The sequence below is a fragment of the Phyllostomus hastatus genome, unplaced genomic scaffold (assembly GCF_019186645.2).
Source record: "Phyllostomus hastatus isolate PE091 unplaced genomic scaffold, TTU_PhHast_1.1 phas_scaffold_46, whole genome shotgun sequence".
In the NCBI taxonomy this organism is placed as follows: Eukaryota; Metazoa; Chordata; class Mammalia; order Chiroptera; family Phyllostomidae; genus Phyllostomus; species Phyllostomus hastatus.
The window spans coordinates 41,669,789-41,692,464 of record NW_025334032.1 but is presented as its reverse complement, the minus strand read 5'-3'; positions in this window follow the sequence as shown (position 1 = coordinate 41,692,464).

Below are 22,676 nucleotides of genomic sequence, written 5' to 3'. Positions count from 1 at the left end.
ACTCAGAAATCCTATACAGCATGATATTTTATGTTATTAAACTTCTATCCTTTAATTTAGCAAGTGTTGAAAATTAGAGAAGGTTAGAGAGTAACTATCCTAAATTAGGTTAAACAGTAGTTGAGTTTATACCCATCATGTTCTCTTAAGACCTCTAAGCTGTTAACAGTTGGCTCGAATATAGAAAGAACCACTAATGTCTTCCCAGCCACTATAATTCAGAAAGATACCTCTGGCCTTACATCTTAACACTTCTTCTTCCACTGGGAATAAAATGTGTAAGGACATTTAGAGTAAGGAATTATAATTTATGTTAAATTGGATAATTTCTATCCCATTTGTCATAAGGATTTGCTCTGTTTCTTCCTACAGCTCTTAGTACTACTATCTAACAAAAAATTAGAATTATATAAAAGATCTAGACCATTGTATATTCCATTAGTAAGGCTTTCCACATTTAATGTTCCCCCTATATTCAGGTAAATGAAATTAAGGAAATAGTGAAAATATGGCCTTTCCTCCAGCCATTCTTGAAAAAGAGTTATTTATAAGAGCTAAGATTTGGAAACAGCCCAAGTGTCCCTCAGTAGATGAGCAGATAAAAACTGTAGTACATTTACAAAATAGAATACTACTCATCTGTAAAAAAGAAGGAATTCTCATCCTTTACAATAGCATGGATAAACCTGGAGACCATTATGCTAAGTGAAATAAGCCAGTCAGAGAAAGGCAAATACCATATGATTTCACTTATATGTGGAATCTAATGAACAAAATGAACTAACAAGCAAAAAGAAAATAGCAAAAGACTGGCAGATTCATAGATAAAGAGCAAACTAACAGTTGTTGGCTTGTTGGAGGAGGTGGAGGGATTGAACAAAAAAGAAATAAAAATGAGAAAAAAAAACATGGACACAGACAACAGTGTGGTAATCACCATGGGGAATGGAGAGTGGAGGCAGTTGGAGTAGGGTATATGGGGATAAATGGTGATGGGCAGAGACTTGACTTGGGGTGGTGAACACACAGTATAATGTGCAGATAATATGTTGTAGAACTGTTCACCTGAAACCTGCATAGTTTTGTTCACCAGTGTCACCTCAATAAATTTGATAAAAATAAAAAGGAAGAAGGCTATAACACGGACATATCAATTAAAAAATATTGAATGCCAGTATACATTTCTCAAAGATATTTAAGAAAACCATTGCTAGGAATAACAAATAGACTACTCAAGGGCAAAAATGGTCATTAATGGCAAGAGGAGAAAATACAAAATCAATTAACCAGTAAATATATAATATGCCAATCAGTTCTAGGTGGAAGAATAAAGTAGGATAACAAAATGGCAAGAAACAGCAGCACTGAAAAAATAGAGAAATTAGTTCTAAGAAATTAGTTCTTGTAGGAAATTGCACAAAATTGTACAATGAGGGGCTTATTTTGTCCATAAATTTGGCAAAAAATTAAAGTATTGAAAAAATGCAATTGTTAAAAAGACTGGAAAAGACAAATATATTGGCATAGAAACATATTAGATATATTTTAAGTAAATGTTAATGAAAAAACATGAAAATGAAAAGACAGTTCTCAAAATAGGAGAATGTAGTTACAAATCATGTACCTTCTAAGTTATTTGTATCTATAATATAAAAAGAATACTCAATACTCAACAATAAAAGACAGATAATCATAACCCACATAAAAATGGACAATCATTAACTCAAAAAGATGTATGTGATGAGTAGATTAAACAGATTTATCAAATCAGTGTTCTGGAGGATAAGAAAAAAGAAAACACCCAATCAGAACAGCAGAAATAAAGAAGAGGATAGCGTAAGGAGTCTCTGGGACAACTTCAAGCAAACCAACATTCACATCATAGCAAAGCCAGAAGGAGAAGCGAGGGAGCAAGCAATTAAAAACTTACTTGAATAAATAACGACAACTTCCCTAACCTGGTGAAGGAAATTGACATACAAGTCTAGAAAGCACAGAGAATCCCAAACAAGATAAACCCAAAGAGGCCCACACTAAGACACATCATAATTAAATTGCAAAAGTTTAAAGACAGAGAGAATCTTAAAAGCAGCAAGAGAAAATCAGTTAGTTAAGTACAAGAGAGCTTCCCATAAGATTGTCAGCTGATTTCTCAAGAGAAACATTGCAGACAAGAAGGAACTGATCCAGAATACAAAGTGATATAAAGCAAGGACCTGAAACCAAGATTACTGTATCCAGAAAAAGCAATCATTTAGTATCAAAAGACAGATAAAGAACTCCCAGACAAAACATACAAACACTCACACAGCAAAACAAAAAAGAAAAAAAAAACTAAAGGAGTTCATCAACCTCAAACCAGTATGATAAGAAATGTTAAAGGATCATTTTAAGAAGAAATAATATGAATAATAAAATAGCAATAAATACATATCTGCCAATAATTCTTTGAAAGCAAATGACTAAAATACTTTAATCAAAAGACATAATGGTGGCTGAATGGATAAAAAAAAACTCCCTTTACAAACATTATCTAAGGAGACTCACTTCAAATTGAAAAACACACACAGATTGAAAGTAAAGGGAAAAATATATCCCAGACAAAACTGACTTTCAAACAAACTCTATAACGAAAGACAAAGAAGGACCCAGAAATTCCACTTCTAGGTATTTTTCCAAAGTAACCCAAAATACTAAATCCAAAAGACATGTATACTAATGGCAGCAATGATTTTTAATTAAATGTATTGGGTTGATATTGGTTAATAAAATTATATGTTTCAAGTGTGCAATTCTATGATGCATTATTTGTATACCCAAAATCAAATCTTCTTCCATTACCATATGTTTTGACCCCCTTCACCCTGTACTACCCCCACACCTTTCTCTCTTATAACTGCCATACTGTTGTCTGTGTCTATGATTTTTGTGTTTGCTTTTCCTGTTCACTTATTTGCGGCTTTCAGTTTTATATCCCACATGTGGGTGAGATTATATAGTTCTTGACTTTTTCTGACTTTTAACGCTTAGCATAATATTTTCGAGATCCATCTACATTGTTGCATCTTACTGCACTTCACTGCCCAACCTTTGAAGTAAGGTTGTTTGATCTATTTGTAATGAAGGTGGATTATTTGCCACGTTCTGAATCCATCCTGTGTTTATCTGGCCTCTTAATGTTTTGTATCAGTTGTGTAGGTCATGGTTTACACTTTGTGCTATCAAATTCAATGAGTTTTGACAAATGATTCATGTCTTGTATTCACCATGCTAGTATCATAGATAGTAATTTCAGCGCCCTGAAAATAATGCCCTGTGCTGTATTTACTCATTCTGCCCACCCTTCTGAGCTGGCAAGCACTGGTTTGCTTACCATCACTATAGTGTTGACTTTTCCAGAATGTCATACAGGGTGGGGCAAAAGTAGGTTTACCATTGTGAGTACTCAAGACAGAGTTTCTTCTTGCATTATTATTTATTAATTATTGTATGACCTTCCGTACAAACATCTGTAAACTTACTCTTGCTACACCCTGAAAATTATATATATTTATACATATATAAGAATCATGCAATATATATATATTTTTTTCAGACTGCCCCCTTTCAGTTAGCAATATGCATTTGAGATTCACTCAAGTGTTTGTTTGCCTTGATAGCTATTTTTAAATTTTTATGATTTCATTTCAGTCCATTGTAGAGATGTATCAGTTTATTTACCTCATTGACTTATTATGGGATATCTTGTCTTTTTTTTTCAGTATTTACCTATTACAGATAGAGTCCAAAACTCTGCAGGGAGGTTTATATTTTCACAACTGTCAACTGTCTTCCAAAGTGGCTGCATCATTTTGCTTTCCCACCAGCATTTGACATTGTCATCCCCCCACCCCCCAATCTAGCCACTCAGATGGGTACATTGAAGGGTGTCAATGTAGTTTTAACTTCCTATTTCCTAACATGGAATAGCTTTCCATTTGTTCGTTTCCCATTTGTGTATCTTCTTTGGTGCAGAATCTGTTCAGAACTCTTCTCTGTTTCTGTTGTTTTATTTTGTTTTTAAGTGTGTTTTTTCCCCCTCATTGCTGACTTTGAAGAGTTTTTGGCATATTTTAGCAGATATATACTTCTACAAGTTGAATTTATTTATGTTTACTATGTGAATTTATGACATTAATCTCAATTGCTTTATGTTACTATGTTTTCACACTATTCCAATTTAGTATTGCAGGTTTTAAATAATTAAATCATTTGTGCAACAGTTACATTTAACAAATGAAAACAATACCATGGCCATTGTGGGAACATATGTCAGCAGGTATTAAATGGAATGTAAATGTTATTTTCTGAGTGTTATTTTCTGGGTACTATGATAACTTTCCTTTTCAGATTAGTGACAAGAATGCATTCTCTTATACTTTTTTTGTAACATTTTTTGTAATGACAGAACACCTGAGGATACCTGCTGGTTAACTAGGATATTAAGAAATAAGTACATATACTTTGCTATAACACTGGTGTTAAGTAACGTTTTCATATAAGTGCATGTAATTAAGATGAAAATCCCAACAGTTACATTATTGCAAAAAAAATGAACTTCTGTTGCTAGGATAGCATACTATGATAATTATAACAAGTCATTATTTAGATAGATAGATAGATACATGTATATATGCACACACATGGGACATGTATAAATTGGCCTTCAAGTTACAATTTCTTTTTACCAATGTTCAGAGGAATAATTTTATTGAAATGAATATTTAAATTATTACTCAGAGAAAGAGAGAAAGGTAAAATATTAAGTAGTCTCTTTTTTAGTAACTGCCTAAATATTTACTTAGTCATATAATTAATAAAAATTAGTGTCACCATACATTTTAGTAGCAGGTAACAAAGGTCCTATTTGGTTCTAAATGATTTGCAGGTGAAAATGCAAACTTGTTAACAGAAACCTGTTCTTAGCTGACTTCTAGTAATTTATTGGTTGGAAAATTTGATTTTCAAAACCCTTGACCTTGCTGATAATGGATGCTGGGAAGAGTTGAGGTCATGTGGTTACTTCTGCATGTATCACACACCCATCTGCTTCCCCATCTGGCAGCAGACACAGAGCGAGACGTGTGTTCTCCTCACCAACACCCTGACTGTTAGCTTCCCGCCGAGAGCCTCAGTGTAAGCTTCATTGGGTAATTACATCAGGCAGAAAACAACCCACCCACATGTTCAAGAATAATCACTAGTTCAATTAACTAACCAGAGGCAGGTGATATTTCAGTGTCCGTGAGTAGACATGATTTCAATTTCTGCAGCACGTCTGTGAAAATATTTAGATAACAGATGTTCTTGAGACTGTGAAAGTAAAAATAAGTATGATGTGTATAACAAAATAAGTAAACGTATTGCCCTGGTGGGGTGGCTCAGGTGCTTGGAGCAGCATCTGATACACCAAAAGGTTGGGAGTTCTTTTCCTAGGTTGTGGGTTTGCATATGGGAAACAACCAATCCCTGTCTCTCTTTCACTCTTTCTCTCTCTCTTCCCTCCTTCCTCTTCCTCTCAAATCCTTGAACATATTTAAAATTATTTTAAAGAAGTATTCACTGTTTTTTAAAGATTTATTTATTTATTTTTAGAGAGAAGGGATGGGAGGGAGAAAGGGAGAGAAACATCAATGCGTGGTTGCCTCTCGTACACCCCCTACTGGGCACCTGGCCCGCAACCCAGGCATGTGCCATGACTGGGGATCAAACTGGTGACCTTCGAAAGCTGGCACCAGTCCACTGAGTCACAGCAGCCAGGGCTGCTGATTTTTCACAATTCAATTAAAATATATCAAAAACCATCTTCAATAAATGATACTCTATGTTTAAGTTACATGCATATGTGATATTAGATGTCTGTATGTACCTATAGATGTAAAATTCCTATAGAAAAGCATTGTGTCTGTTTTTTTGGAAAAAAATAAACTTATTTGGACACAACAGAAATGACATATTTTACAGCAAAATAGAATTTAAATCAAGGCAGGCTTTTAATTTTTTGTACATTTTTACATTCTGGATGAATGTACCTGGCAGACATCGCGTGGATGATCTCCCGGCATGTTCCGATGAGGCGGGTTAAAATGCCTGTTCATCAAATTACCGTCTGAGGCCTCCATGACCCCGGGGTCTGTTCTTCCCTACCCACACTCAGAAAAAAGGGAGTTTGCAAAGCACCGGTCATGGGAAGTACCTCCTTTTTGCCTTGGAGGAAAAGGACATTTTCCACCCTCAAGTTTCCAAAATCATGGAAATCTCTGTCAGTTACTGTTTCTGTAAAAAGAAATCACATATTTTGGAAATGTGGAAAATAAATAGCAGTCTAAAACAAACATTGTAAAATACATATTATAAACTAGAAGTGTTTTATATGGTTCTAGAAGATAAATAAATATGAAGAAATGTTATAATTTTAAAAAATATAAGGACCAGAATATTCTTTTTTGAGGAAAGAGACTCAGGATTCTGGTTTAACTTCTTTATTTTTCAGGCAAGAAAAACAAACTAAAATGATCCAAAACTGATTAACTTTTAACAAAATGGAAATAGAAAAGAAAACGATAAAATGATACAACAGACTTTGTGAAGGAAACATTTCCCTAGTCATGAGTTAAATTTTCCCAGCCTTTAAGATGCTTCCCTATATAAATAATTCACTTAAGGTTCCATACCTTCTTCCGCAGTTATAGAATTATGTTCTAACCCGAATATACACTAACCTAGGCTTTGAGAATGTTAGCAGGTGCACTGATTTCAATACATTTTATTTTCTTGAGTAAAAGAGAAAATGTGGAGAATGATGTGTTATTCTGTAGCTAGGAGAAATTATTCTATCCATTTAGAAATATCCAGCCCATTTCTTGCCCATTAACAAAGTTAAAACACCATTTTGTCAACCCTTTTCTACATGTGCCCTACATACTGTCTCTTTTTTTTTCCAGGTGAATTTATTAGTTTAATTTTTAATTTATTGAATCACTTTCCTAGCAGTGTCTCAGGTATGTGAGCAAGTACAATTCTCCACGGAGGGCTAAATCAGAGAGGTTATTGCCTAGAAGATTATCATGACCAGTCAAGGCAGTTTTAGCCTCAAGTACATTTTTACAGGTCATTGGTTCCTACCTACAACAATCTCTCCCAAGTTTAATTCCAGGCAAGATAAAGAGAGGGAGATGCAAGAGCATTCCTTTCCATTTATAATCAGGCCTTAATTGATCTCAGCAGACTTCCTAATTGCAGAGGTTACTCCAGGTAGGTCATCTGTTTCCTCATCTGCGGAATCGTGCTCACATCACCGGCTCGGAGGTGTCACACCGAGGGGGCAGAAACCCTCTTTCTGTGTATAGTAGCGGGGAGAATGACTGTAGCGTGTTCCCAAAATAACATGCTTGGCTTTGCATCCAAAGCCACAGAAGAAGACGTAATATGAGTTAGATCCAGATGCAATGACTCGGTGGCTATTGGTTTGTCTGGGATAGACATCCGCCGACCCCCAGAGCTGCAGCAGAGGGGGAATTCCACCCCAAGTAAAGCACAGGAGAAAGGGGATGTAGTTCCCAAAGGGACACTTTCAGAGTTATTGCAAGAAGGCAGAAATATAGGTCTTGACTAAGTTTTACAGTTCAGCTGTTCAACCCGTATGTATTATACTCTTAATTCGGCAAGTTTTAAAGTGCCAGTGACTAATGCAACACATCTATTCCAAAAGTGCTTCCTTGTCCAAGTCAGGAATTTCTAAACAAGTTTCATGAATTTATGTCAGATTCAGAGGTAGCTCCTCAAGGCTCAGAAAAAAAAAATCTACCACCCCACTACAGTGTGTTTTAGGATAACTACAGTTTAAGAAATCACATTTTAAAGAAGGAATAAGTAGGTGGTCCTGGAATGCTCATTTGTCTTTAAGCATCAGCGGTATCTTTTAACCAAGCAACAGCCAAGACTCTGAGGCCTGCGGACGGAACACTTTCCTTACACAGCCGGTTCCTTTCTTTCGGAGACTTTCCCCTACCCACTGCTGTCTGCGACGTCCATCAGACACACGTTGGTGACTCCTCTCGCTCAGAGTACCGGGCTCAAGTACTCAGCTTCGCTCCCGTGTGGGTTTGGGGGCCCGGGCATTTGCTCTCGTGGTTGAGAAATTAAAAGTCCTTGATTTCGAGGCTTCCAGTTTTTAAGAAATAACACACCCTAAAACACTTTTAGGCTTCCCTTTCTCTGGCAGTTTTGAAATGCTCTGGGACAGTGATTAATGCCCAAAAAGCTACATCCCGGAGGGGAAGTTCTGTCACTTAACAACTCATCAATAATTTGATCATTTCCTTCGCTCTCAGTTCAATGGCTTCCATCTTGGAATGTGACTCGGGGTGAACGCAAATAACTGACTGGAGAGCCACAGGCAGATTGACTCTGTTACTCTTTCAGATTCGTGCGAAGTGGTGATTCTTTAATGAATACAGCGGAAAGAATTCCATTATCTTAATTTTGCCTCACTTTCCTGTATTTACCCATTCTTTCGAATCTTCAGGATTGAGTTGCAGTAGTCTTTTACTGTTGGTCGTATGCAGAAAGGGCCACTTTATAAAGTCTTTAGTTTTAGTTTCAGCTTTAATTTTTTTTTCATTTAACGTTCAAATGGAATAGATTTTTGGAACATTCTTTTTTACAGAACATGTCTATGGGCTGCAAGAAGTAACAAATATACTTGGGTATGTTGAGATCTTTCTACCAAATTTCCTAAAGATTTAACCCAATTAAATGGTTGATCTAATTTCAAGATGAAACCCAAGTTAAGATGCTGTTTTGCTCATGAATAAAGATTGAAAACTTCCCAGCCAAAAAGAGGGAGGCCCAACCTGCCTCATTTTCACACTTTAGTCCGCCAATCCCCCGCCCATGTCAGGCCGTCTCACTTTCACCATAATTCTTTAAGGGTTTTCTATTAATGATAACCTTTCAGCTGTGAGTCAATAAAATTGTAATTGAAACCAATTTAAGCAGAAGAAGAATGAGCTACTTAGATGGAAAGACGAAGGCAAAGGCTCACTTTAGGCACAATGGAACCTGAACTCAGGGACGCTGCGTCTCTCTCTTTCCCTGGCGGCTGCAATTTCTTTGAATCGTCTCCATGTTCCGACTGCTTCCCCCACATCCCAAGATTTGCTCTCCCAGTGAAGTGCTCATTATTTTCTTCAGAGGGGCAGGTTATAGTGATGACACAGGTCCTGGATGATACCTCTGGGGACGGAAGGGGACTAACAGACCCCACCCAGATCATTAGGGACCGTGAACAGAGGCCTGTGCTGGCTTTGGGTGATTGGTACCGAGCACCTATTTACACTTTCTTCTAAATGGATTCCCTTCCCGCAGAGGCTGCGAAGCTAAATCTTATTTTTCACAAACTCGCTAAATGTTCGGAAGCAGATAATCTGTTGCCAATTATTCGCACTTGAGGGACGCTTGACAAGCGGCAGTCAGGCAGAAGTGATCTCCTGCTGCTCCCACACACACCCCAGCCTTTTGGGATTCAAGAGCAGGAGCGAATGAATGAAAAGAGCAGTTGTGGTGGCTGAACTTCGAGTTTCAGTGTCTACTCATTAGGAGCCAGGAAGCAGCTAGAATGCTCAGGGCTGCTGAACAGGTCTAACTCAGGAGACAATACTGTATGTATTCCAAATGCTTATCGCCTGACCCTAGTACGTGGGGGTGGAGATTTTTATTTAATTCTCTTGTTCAGAACTGAATGACGACACAGTCATTCAGAACTTAGTAGATGATGGTGCACCATGGCAAATTTGATTAAATATTTTAAAAAATCTATGACTCTAAATGCAATTGGATTTCCAAATATTGGACCACATTAATGCAAATTCTTGCACTTCATAGGAAGCAATTAAGCAATTACTTTTGGGGGGGAGGGCTTTTATTTTTGTCTCTTTCAGAGAGAAAGAGAAAGAGAGAGAGAGAACAATAAAAACAGATTCTTGCAGGGAGATCAGGAAATGTTCAGTGTCTTATTTCTGGGCTATATGAACTCTCTAGCATTGAAGTAATTTCTTCTACTGAGGTTCTGACCCCGTTCCGGACTACTTCACAGATTCCACAGCGCTGTTGGATTTTGCAACTGGGAATAAGATATTCAAGGCAAGAGAACCAGATGGATCTTAGATGCTTGATTAGAGAAATATATTCTAGAGGGTAAGAGATATATCTTATGAAATTACAGGCTCATGCAAAATTGGTGACATTTGGAGAAGCCAGTCGCCTATATGATTTTTCCCCTCCAAACTGAAAATCAGAGTGATGTGCCTTTCATATTCTGCCACTAAGGGGTGAGATCCCAGAATGCTTCAGTAAGGTAAGTACAAAGCCTAACTCAACGAGTGAGAAATCTTTGCATTTTAGAGGCAAAAAATAATCTGCATATAACTGTTCTCCTCAATGCCATTACCAAGTGAAACATTTACTCTAATATTTTAGGGGACCTCAAAGCAAGAGGGGGGTTCTTCAGCATTTTCCGTTCGTGTCTGCACTTCTTATTTCCCGGCAGAGGCAATAAGGCTAGAATAGGTGTTGCAGGTGCAATAGAGATAGAAGAATGTGTTAAGATTTTTTTTCCTTAACATAATCAAACATAGATCCCCAGAGAGCTGGTGCTAACTCACGTTCCCTTTGACAAATAACTATTTCCTTCCCACTAGACCATGGAAGAAGCTGAATGTGGGAGAGCGGGACACAGAGTTATTTCGCCTGTCACTGCGCACTGAAGTACTTCATGATGAAGTAGGAATGGTATGTAAGACATGGAGTCTGACATACCCCTGGAGGCGTACGTGAGCTGCAGGGAGTCACGCCTCGTGCCCTCAATGCAATTCCTCCTGATGCTCTCACTTGTCTCTTTAAATCCCTTGAACTGACGCCAGTGACTTCATGGGGAGTTCCCAGGCGAACCGAATCAGGAAGATAGGGTTTCAATCTGATTTACACGTGGTCCAATGATGCACAAGCCAGGGGAATGCCAATGGCTGCCCATACAATCTACATAGAATAGATTCTGCCTGGAAGACAAATCTTCCCAGTGCACAGAGTGTCTTGGGCTTCCTCAGCCGGGGAGAGAAAACTTTCGAGTTCTGTAAGTACACTGATTCCTTGGTGGTAACTCATGGTTTGACCAATCAATCAGAAATTTGCAAAGATCAGGTTTAGAAGTCTGGTAAACAGGATGCCTGGGCAGACCAGGGTTGGGGATTGACTTTCCACATGAGCCAGAAACCTGAGAATGTTTGTGTCACATGCAAATTCTGATCCGACAGAACCTGCTACCAGAGGGGACTCAAGAATGAAGTGGATAAAAGGAACCCATTTTGTGAACATCAGCCATAGTCCTCTGGTCAACTGCCATCAGAGTCAATGGGGTCATACACTAAGTAACCAGTGTGGCAGGTATGAAGGTGAGACATTATGCAAAAATGTGCAGTTTTCAATATAAAACGTACCTATTTCCCTTTAATTCCATACCACATCTGCTACCATCAGAGTTGAAGCTGATCCTCAAAACAACATTTTTCTAGGGTTCCTCCTCATCAATAATCTAAAGCCAGTTCCATTACACTAAACCCTTTTCATTATGTAGTTGCTAGCAACTGTTCCTGACTAAAACTGTCACCTTCTGGACACAGATCTGCTTCCCTGGGCTCCCTGCTTTCGCCAAGAATAAAATCCCAGGGCTAATAGAAGTCTGTATGGATTTCTATAATACCCCATGTAATATCATTTATGAGCAAGGGGGTCTCGCTCTATTAAAAGAACACAATATACATATCTTATATCATACAAACACACATTTGAAAGCTATATGGCCCTATTAACCAATGCCACCCAAGTCTATTTAATAAAAAATAAATAAAAGAACTGAAATAGTGGCTAATGTGTTTCATCACAACTCATTACCCTGAAATGATTGGCCACAGAGAATAATGGGGTGGACCACGGAACACAATCATGGCACCTGTTGGAAGATGCCACCCTGTGGCCTTTGAGCCCTGTCCCTCTGATGCAGAATGTATTCTGAACCCACATACACTTTTGGGTCTCCCATAGCTCCCCGTTTTTCTGCTAACCAAGGTCTGGATGTGTGAGCACCGCACCTAAGGATAGCTAATTACACTCAGAAAATGATTGTCTGCATCCCCTGTAACTAGATTTTGCTAGTGTGGAGTTCTTAGTACTCAAGGAATAAATATTTCCACCAGAAGATTTAATAGTGGTTCAATTGAGCCGGAAGTTAAAAATGCCACCTGGCTATTTTACATTCCTTGTGCTTCTGAATTAACATTCCAAACTACAGCTACTTTGGAGTAGCTGGCCTTTGTTATCAAGAGAAATAGGTAACTTCTACAAAACAGATACAGAGAGAATTAAAATAACCAACATGAAATCCTGTATAAGAAACTTTAACAATAGTTTAGCATCAGTAGAAATGAAGGTTTGAGTCATCACAACAGGTTTAGATTCTTAAACAACTCAGGTACTGGCTAAGGTCAAAAGAAAAATGGACTATATAGAAGGGAAAGAAATCTCTCATAGCTAACCATTATCTAGTATCTAGTTGAAACAAATAAAAATCTATTTACATACTTATATTTTCTTTCTAGTGTTGTGATTCGTGTATTTAATTTTCTTCCCTTCTTTACATTTTCTAAATGGTACATTGAGTTGATTTTCATTATAACTCATTCTTCGGATTATAGCAAGTTGACTGGAGATTTCGACTTTCAGGTAAGAAAGTGAATCTTACCCAAAGATAGATACAGTAACAGATGTTATTGAGGCTCTCTTTTCAGGCACAAAGTTGCATAAGGTAGAAGAATATTCTGTTGTTGTTCTCATTTTATTTGTATTATTTAAAACATGCAGGTGAATTAGTGTGCATTGGATATTGATTTACCAAAAGGGCATTTCCCAGAGAATTGTGGCAGGGAATTGATCAGTGTGACAGGAAGTTTGTATTCGGTCCCTGTGCACACGCGGACTTCTGTGTTCGGAGGTGAGAGTGGCTAAAAGTTCTACTGCTAGACGCCCCTGTTGCTAGACTTCCCAATGCAAATAAGACTCTGTCATTTATATGCACTAGAGTGAGATTTATAGGGTGAATGCTAGGTGGGAGAAAGATAGCTCTCTGCTTCATTGGTTTGTTTTTCTGAGAGGTCCCGTGCACCTCTCTCTCTCTCTCTCTCTCTCTCTCTCTCTCTCTCTCTCTCTCTCTCTCTGAGCACGCATTGTCTAGCCACCAGCTTAGTTTAAGTTGATGGCAGTCGTGGTCCAGGTGACGTGTTGATGCCTGGGTCCCAGCTACAGCCCGTGCACTTGGGTCGGCTGCATCAGTGGGCCCTCCTGCCTCCAGCTCCTGCAGCCCTTCCAGCGATTTTACAAGCGCTGGTTCTCCTGCATAAACCACACTTCTGAGTCAAGTATCACCAGCATTTTTATTTTCTTTCATAATATCCTACCTGATACAGGAGTGTTTTCCTCATAGAAAAATTGAGGTGTTATAGCCTCAAGAAAAAAAGAAGAATGGATAATGGACAAGAAAGACAATTCAGAAATGAAGTATTTCCATTATTGCAGTACCTAACAGTGGTATAAGGTCATCTTAGTGAGAAAAACTCACATTTAAATTTTCCAGCACCTTCTGTGAGGGGGCCACAAAAAATCACTTCAGAATCCCCTTCTATATGTCCCAGGTAAATAACAGGTAAGTAACACCTGGTTACCTTTAGTAACAAGTCGGCAATCATTGAAGTGGGTAACTTTTCAACAGGAGAGGCTATGTATGCCTTAAAAATGAGTGCGGCTCTTTGCACTGCTTGGGATGGCCCTCTTTTCCCAGGGAATGGGTGAGTGAGCCCACACTCAGGACCGGGAGTGTCTTGGGAATACCAGCTATTGACCTCTGACCCTTCCAACTGAAAGTTTAACTGCATGTGGACCTTCTAGATGGCTTAAACAACCCGCTCAAAAGGACGTACGCTAATTTGCTCCCAGGTAGAGCTTAAAGTAACAATGGGGAAAGTCAGGACAGGTGTCCCGGGCTGCGATCTGGCGGTCAGTGGTCAGTTTGAGGGGCAGGGCTCTGGTTGGAGAGGAATGGCAGGTATCCTACAAACTGGGTAAGTTAATTTTTGATCATTTAAAATTTAAATATTAAGATGGAAGTGCCTTTATCTCTTCTTCAATGGGGATTACATGGGTCCTGAGGGATCATAATGCCCTCAGGTTAGATAAGGTCCCAGTCACCTATGTTCAGGAAGTGACTTCCCCACGGAGACTTCACTGTAGCACTCGTGATGACAACATGGGGAATATCCTTTCAAACTGTTTGTGGCTCCTGGGTCTCATCCCCGGGATGTGAGATAGTCCTCTCTCGACTCCAGTGGCAGATGGAGAAATGGAGGCAGAGGGGAAGGACCAACTTGCCTGTGGCCATAATAACAACTGGAGGGAGAAGTAGGCAGAACAACCCGGTTTCCTGCTTCGCATCTCAACGACCTCTCTGCTGGCCCCTTAACTTAAGGGCCCAGAAGTTTTTGGTCTGACAGCCCTGACAGCCCTTGCTTTGACCCTTAGTCATTGCATGACCTCGGGCACAATCTTTAATTTCTCCAAGCCTCAAAGTCTTGCAAGGCTAAATAAATGAATGAAGTTAATTGTCCATTTTTCCTTTAATAGAATCCATTAGCTTCCTGTCAAGATAGTCTCTTTATCATTTGAATACACATCACAAGCACCCCGCTTCCAAGCAAACCTTCCTGCTGCAAGTCTTACGGAGAATGTGCTTCCTTTTTATCACTCCTAATACTGAAACGTTTTGCTTGTTTATGCTTTCGTTCAACACTATGTATCAGGCATCAACCATGCGTCCTGTGCATTACTAGATGTGGGAGGTCCATTAGGAAGCATAGCCACAGACTCACCCTGCTTTCAGAGAATTCATAGTCTGGTCAGAGAAGGAGGTTAACAGAGAAGGAGGTTAACAGAGAAGGAGTGCCAGTGTTGCCCAAAACCCCCAGAGCAGCTCTTCGGAGACAGCTGAGTCATTTCAGAACACTGGCCGTGTTGCCTTATTCAACAGTATAAATGTTGTTGTCTAACGTATGTGACTCAGATGGCCTGAAACTGACATGGTAACTGACTCAGAGTGCGCACTTTTCAACGGGGTGTGGATGACTTTGCACGATGAGGGAGTTTGTATGATGTTGCTTTTAGTTTATAACTAATACATTTTTTTCTACTAAAGATAATGAAAATAGAGGTTTCTAAAATATTGAAAAGCAAATTTAAAAAGAAGCAAACAAAAATAAGGCAATTCAAAACAAAAACGAATGAATTAGGTCCACATTTTCATATGAATTTTAAATGTTGATAATATTTATAATCATTTTTCTCTACCAATAATTATATGCTTTTAAAGTTGTTTTTTTTTACAAATCACTGCCTATGCACCTCACCAACAGATTCATGTTATGTCTTAGGTTGCTGTCTTTGCAAATTTAATTTTTATTACACAGGAATTGTTGAAATTAATAAAAATAATTACAACATTGTTTTTCATTTTAATTTATATATCCATATGGTATATGTTAAATTTCAAATTTATATCTAGTGATTATAATTTATAAATGAATAGAAGAATCAACAGGTTTGTTTATACTTAGTGATAAGTCAGCAACTTCTTTATTAATTTTTTTAATATAAAATTAATTCCATCTCCACTTAGGAAAAAAACATCTGTTCTGAAATGTGCTTCCCTTGGCAGCCCAGTGTATATATAGTTTTGTTATCTAAAAGGGACAGAACATTTACTTTGAAAAGACAGACCTTTCAAGTTTGAAAAACAAATCAAGAAGTGTTTGAAATGACTGTCCATCTCCATCAGTATATATGAAAGTAGCCAAAAAGGAAACAAATAAAAATTAGCCACTGATTTCACTGTGTTCCCACCTACACCTCGGAATGGGCAAGAGAGTTTTCATTTATTCTATATCCTGTAATCGATAGACTACCATTCTGTCTTAAACATAGGATATGAGCAGAAGAATTTGACTTCGTCCAATACGTAACATACACTAACAGTAACGTACACCTCACTCGGTAAGTGTTCTTGGACTTTCCTTCAATGGGCTGACACCAGTTAATGAAGTTGTCTAGGTATCCGGTGCACAATTCTGTAACACGTCATCTGCACGCTGTATTGTATGTTCGCCACCCGAGTCAAGTCTCCTTCCATCGCCATGTATCCCCCCTTCACCCTCTCCTACCTCCCCACCCCCTTCCCCTCTAGTAATCACTGCACTGTTGTCTGCCAGTGAGGTTTTTTCTTAATCCCTTCACCCTCTTTGCCCAGCCCCCCAACCCCTCCCTTCTGACAGCTGGCAGTCTGTTTCCTGTCTATGAACCTGTCTCTGTTTTGTTGGTTAGTTTATATTCTCCTCATCTCACCAGAATTCTCAGCACCTACCCCGAGATGGGAGCACTGTTGGAAACAGTGACATAGCCCCCAAACTGGTGCCACTGTGAATTTAAGTTGCCAGTCTCACCCAAGCCCTTGAGACCATTTCCTCTACGTCCACCTTCCCAGTCTCTGCAGAGCCTGTTACAGAACAGCCTCTGCTCCCTTCAAAACCCCCAATTCGCCCCTTGTGCTGACAGCCCTGACTTCTCTGATGAGAGCAAGTGAGCCGTCATCTGAGAGCTCCCTAGGCTTGCAGAAGTACGATCACCACGCGCGTTGCCCTTCTGTTCCAAAGGCAACTCTGCCTTTCGTACTATCTTCTTCTACTTTAAATATCCCCCACCCCCTTTCTCCCTTTCAAGTGTCTTCTGTTTCTGAGCTGCCTCCTCTCCTTACTCTCTTCAGCCCCTTTCTCTCTGATGGCTCCTTGGTTCTCTGATGGATACTTGGAAAAGATACACCTGTTACTTGGTGCAATCCCCAAGTTGGGTCCGTGGCCTCCAGAGGACGGCATGTCATTGTGAGGATGGCCAAGGGGAAGCTTCTGCAACAGCACCTTTTCACCAGAGAAGATACATAATACATGATATAGATCAATGCAAATATTTTATCCTGGGTAGGGAGCAGACGGATGCCACACTTCAGGTTCTGAGAGGTGGTCAGCAGGTGGCCACTCAGGCCCCCTGGGGCCGTTACGCAGGTCCCCGTGAAGGACAATAGACCTCCGCAGCTGTGGGGTCAGATGTGGTGTCCTCGCCGGAGCTGACTACCTCCTTCTCAGGCACGTGGTGAATGGTTATGGCTTTGGCAAATTTACTCTTGCGTAGTCTGACCAGGAGAGAGAATCAGAAGAGCATCCCATTCACCGAGCATGAATAAACATGCACGTTTATAGTTCTTGGCTGGGGCTGTATTAACTCTCCCCTTCTCTGTCATAATAGAGTCCAAAGAGATATGGCCCATCTGGGCGCCCTGCTGAGCACCACATTAATACACTCCAGCAAAGGCATCATGCTAATTGGACCAGATGATCAAGAAGTATCTATCACATCAGATGGACTGTTAAGAGCATGCTCTTCAGAGGGCGAAAAATAAAACTCAGGACATTTCAGAAGCCTTTCCTATCAGCAAATATTTCAGGAGTCCGATGGTCAGGAGAATAAACATGCCATCCAGAGTAAAGGCCAAAGATTGCGTTGCTCTTGCACTTATTAACATAGAGAAGGAAGTATAACGCCTGGTATTCTTCTTCGGGTTATGGAAGTTGAACACCCCACGCCTAGGAATACTTTTTTGACCCGTGCACCCGAAACAAAAGGCCACCCCCCACTTTTGCCGTGGGGCCCAGCACGAGACCCTGCAGATGCAGGCTGACGAGCTCACCGGGCACCAGTACCTCCTGACCCGGCAGGCGCCGTGGGATTCAAGGAAGCGCTGGTGGAGGAGCTGTAGTGCGGAATTTCCGGCCAGCACCGAGAGAGGACACACACCCCTGGTGGTCCGGGGCGAGGCGAGATGCCCTGTGCAAGGGGGTTGGACGTCTTTGGAAAGTAGCTCTGGAATCACACAGGGCTCTCACACAGTCCGTGTCTGATCCCGAGGCACGAATTCATCAGGCGCCCAGAAGTACTGACTGTGCGCGGGAGCTGCAAAAACCCCTAGTGTGCGCGTCCCGTGCAAACGTCTGCACTGAGAACTCAACCCACTTCAGCGTGGCTTCCAGCGGCCTGGGGCGGCATTGCTCGCACAGCCCCGCCTCCTTCGGAGTTCCTCTCTGGAAAAGCTCGGGGATGGGAAAGAAGTTACTGTTGGTTCTAGCCAAGACCTCATTTCCTTGTCTTACTAAAAAGCACTTGCAATTGTCAACCCTTTCTCTGCCCTTCGAGCTGGATATTTATCTCCCACAAGGCAGGAGTGTATTTCTCGAGACCTGAAATGGCATTAGGAACAAGGCCTCTGTCCCCCAGTCTCAGTGGGAGACGAAGCCCCTAACTTTGATCATTGCTGCCTAGCCACCACCCCCGACCTGATCCCAGGACCACGGCCATGCTTTGCGATTTCTCCGTGAATCTCCGCTCCTAATCCGGGCTCTCTCTTCCCCCCTTTACAATGTCTGATCCCCTCAGCACAGATCTGAACGGACCTTAATCTCTTCCCCTACCGTCAGCAGGTGCAGAACAAAATCTGTTTGCACTGTGCTACCCGAGGTCTGGCTTTATTTATCTCTGGCACTCAGCTGAATTCCGGCGGATCCACCCATTTGTCGAGTGGGTAGAATTAGGTCACTACATCATAAAGTGGAAGAAGTGTGTTCAAGACGAAGCACAAGGTTGACCAGAAGACACTAATAAGGTGCATGAGCAAGTGGTTTAGGCCTTCACATCAGCTCCCATTAGGCCTTGGACTAGTGCCCCGTCCTCCGCTTATACCCGGGGCAGGCAGGGGAAGTCTTACACGTGTTGTCAGTGCATGGCCGTAGCCCTAAGCAGCCGCCCTGCACCCCAGCTCACACATGGTGAGGGACCATCCTCCTCACGGAGCTTTGTGTCTGATACTGACTTTGCGTCACCAGAAAAGTGGCAGACGCCCAAGGTCTGTATGGAACCCTGGGGAGGAGGTAACGAACAGGCGTCCTAGCCGGGTGTCTTGGGGTGGGAAGCGATAGAATGATCTGGGACAAGGTCATGTAGGCGGGAAGGCACGCTTCTAATTGGAATGGAACGGGGCAGCGCAGCTGGTCTGAAGACCTTCACACCACATGTTATATATATTTAACTGCATTCCAGCACCCTTTCTCTGTTTGCTAGTTCCAATGGTCTTTTTGTTGATTCTTTTAACATTTCTGCATAGATGATTGTGTCATCTGTAAACAGAGATAGTACTGTTTCTTCCTTCCCAGTATCCCCCGGCTTACTACCAACAGCCCCCCAAGAGTAGTCTGTTTGCTGTAATTGATGTGCCTGCATTGATTGACAGGTCATCACCACCCGACGTTCATAGTTTGCACTGTTTGTTAACTCTTGGCTTTGACCATCCTATGGATTTGGACAATTGCATTATGAAATGAATTCATCACTATGGTATCATATAGAATATTTTCACCACTCTAAAAATCCTCTGTATTCACGAATTCATTCCTTCTACCCCCAACTCCTGGGGACCACTGATGTTTTTCCTCTCACACAGTTGCCTTTTCCAGAAAGTTGTCGACTGTAGTAGGAATCATACAATATGGAGGCTTTTCAGGGTTTTCGTTTTTCACTTAATAATATGCACTTAATAATATAATAATATTCACTTAATAATATAATAATAATGATAATAATAATAATAGGAATATTAAGTTTCCTCTATGTCTTTACATGGCTTTGTAGCTTACTTCTTTTTAGCACTGAATATTACTTAATTGTCTGCAAATATGCAGTTTGCTTATTCATTCACCTAATGAAAAACATCTTGGTTGTTTCCAATTTGTGTTACTTATGAATGAAGCTGCTATAAACACATCCATGCACAGGTTTTTGTGTGTGGCCATGGTTTTCAAGTCCTTCTGGACTGCACGGAAATGTTTAGTTTTGGCTGTAAATGGATAAGCACAGCATTCCTGGCCTGAGAAGGGCATGGGGTCAAGGCGTTAGACGTCTGAGAATCTGGGTCATATGGCCAGGTAAGCCACTGAGACTGCAGAGGAAATAGTGAAGAGTGATCAAATATAGATGAGTAATAGATTTTAGCTATATATAGGATATTTATTCTAGGATATAAATGTTAGCTATATCTCAAACTAAGCCGGAGGGGCTGGGGAGTGTCCCACTAAGCTTCTTCTCCCTTTCCCTCCTCCTCTTCTTCCTCCTTCTTCTCACTTTTCCCCCTCCTTCTCCTAAGGAAAGGTGGCCCACAGGAATCCTGGAAGAAGTGGATTCAGACAACGCCAGGGGTAGACCATGCAACACAGAGATGCGCCACAGAGACGCCATCCAGGGACGCTGGCTGTCCAGCTGCTGAGTGCCGTGGACAGCCCGCGGTGAATTGCTTCCATTGTACAGAAAGAATCACTTTTCTGAGATAGCCTACAAGTGACTGATCAAGAAAGGGTGTAAAAATCCCTCCAGTTTAGCCCAGCGATGGGTCGTTTTAGCTTAGGGCTTCCTGGATCTGGGTGAAGATGTTGTCAGTATTGTGTCTTAGCTCCACTCCTCCTGGCACCCAGCTCTGCTGCCCCCGCCCTTCCTTCCATAGGGGTTAATACCAAGGACACCCCCGAATAAAGATCCTGAGAGTCTTCTTCTCAGTGCCTGCTTCTTGGAAACCCCCACCTGTGACACATGCCTCGTAGTCCAGCGCTTTAAAGTGTTTGTTGTTATCACTTCTATTTATTCTGCTCAAAGTCTCTCTTAACTCCCTGCGAGGTTTCTTCAAAATTTGCCACTCTGTTAAACACTCCCCCCAGAAAGTCAGCCGTGGCTTTGTTTTATGATTCCTAGCTGAGATGCCTCAGACCTTTCATAGACCTTTAAAAAGTATCCAGAACAGTTAACTCATTCTTCCTCTTTTGAATGCACTAATGGCAGACGTGACAGAACACTGCCTTCACTGCCTTGGCTTTCCTTCTGCTCTTGGTGGCGTCCTCTCTCTCTCTCTTTTGTTTTAAGGCACACGTCTTGTATTCTTTCATTCTGGTAAGCCTTAGTGTACTTTAATATTACTTCTAGCACTCTTCTCATCCCAGTTATACATCTGACCTCAAGGATTGCATTAATTCCCAAGTATTCAAGGAGCAAGTCTATGCTGACGACGTCCCACTCCACAGCGCCTCCCTTGAAACAGCTCTCTCTGTCTGCACTTGGGTATCTCACAAGCAGTGCGGCTCACCGCAGCCACAGCAGAATCTGCCGTGTTCTCCCTCACACTAGCTGTTTCCCTCTTTACCTTTGCCAATTATACACAAGGTAGTCCTTGCCCCCAGCTGTCCCAGCCGGAAAACGGTGTCCACACTGGTACCCCTCTGTGACTGCACAGTGCCCCTACACTCATCCCCAGTGTTGCCATCCCTCCCTTCACACACCCCTTACTGAAAATTAAAAAAAAAAAAAAACACCAAATCCCTCTTTTCCCATTTCTTCTTTCTAGTCTAGTAAACAATCGTCTCTCACTAACAGACATCTTTGTTGTTGAGCATTGGCTGCCTGGCTGTGTTCAGCAAACTGCAGTCTCTGTGATTCTTCTAAAATGAAAATGAGGAAACTCTATGGCATGCTCCAGGCTGGGCACGGACCTCGGGCTGCGTTGATGGCAGAAGTGTGTCCTGATTGGCGTGTGGGGCCCTTCCGGAGCTCCCCTTGGACTGCAGACCAGCCCCCACCCCTCTCCACTTACATCCTCTGCCTTGGCCACGTCCAAACTCATTGGGGTTTTGGTTGTCTAAATGGCATGCTTTCTCTCACTACCAGCTCTTGCCAGCTGCAGTTCACTCTTCCTGGAAACTTCCCTTAGATCCAAACTGAATCCAAAATGAAAATGCTATCCATTCATCCATTTAGAATTACTCTAGTTGGTTCCACTTCTGAGAAGCCTTTCCTGACCAAATGCCGATTTTCTTGACAGGGTTCCCATTACGACCCGTTACCACAGTGCGCATCGCGTTTTCTTGATATTTCTTGTTCACTTCTCATTTGTATCAGATGAAGACGGCCACGCCATCTGAGTCGGAGTTCACAGCGTACTCTCCAGCTGGCAAACCATGTTTGCTGCGCTCATGAATTGATTGCACGTGTATGGTTTCATTCCCACCTTGGCTCTGTCGCCTCTCAGTCCAGATGGCCCTCACTTCTCTACGTCAGGTCTGTTCCTTTAACCAGACCTTTCAAAACCGTAATGTTTTAAACGTATCAACTGGTGATGTTGGTGGCATTATCTTTCCAATGCAGGTCAAGATAATAGCCAGAAAGTCCACGGGGCTGACCCCACAGGTCTGTGATCCTAATGCTGGGACAGTGGCTGGGGAACCAACTACGTGCTCATTAAAGATGAGCACTGAAAAACCATTTTGGAATGGGCATCTTACTTTTCTCTATACATTCTCCTATTTAGTAGATTCAGACTAAATCTGTTATTCTGTTAGTCGTAC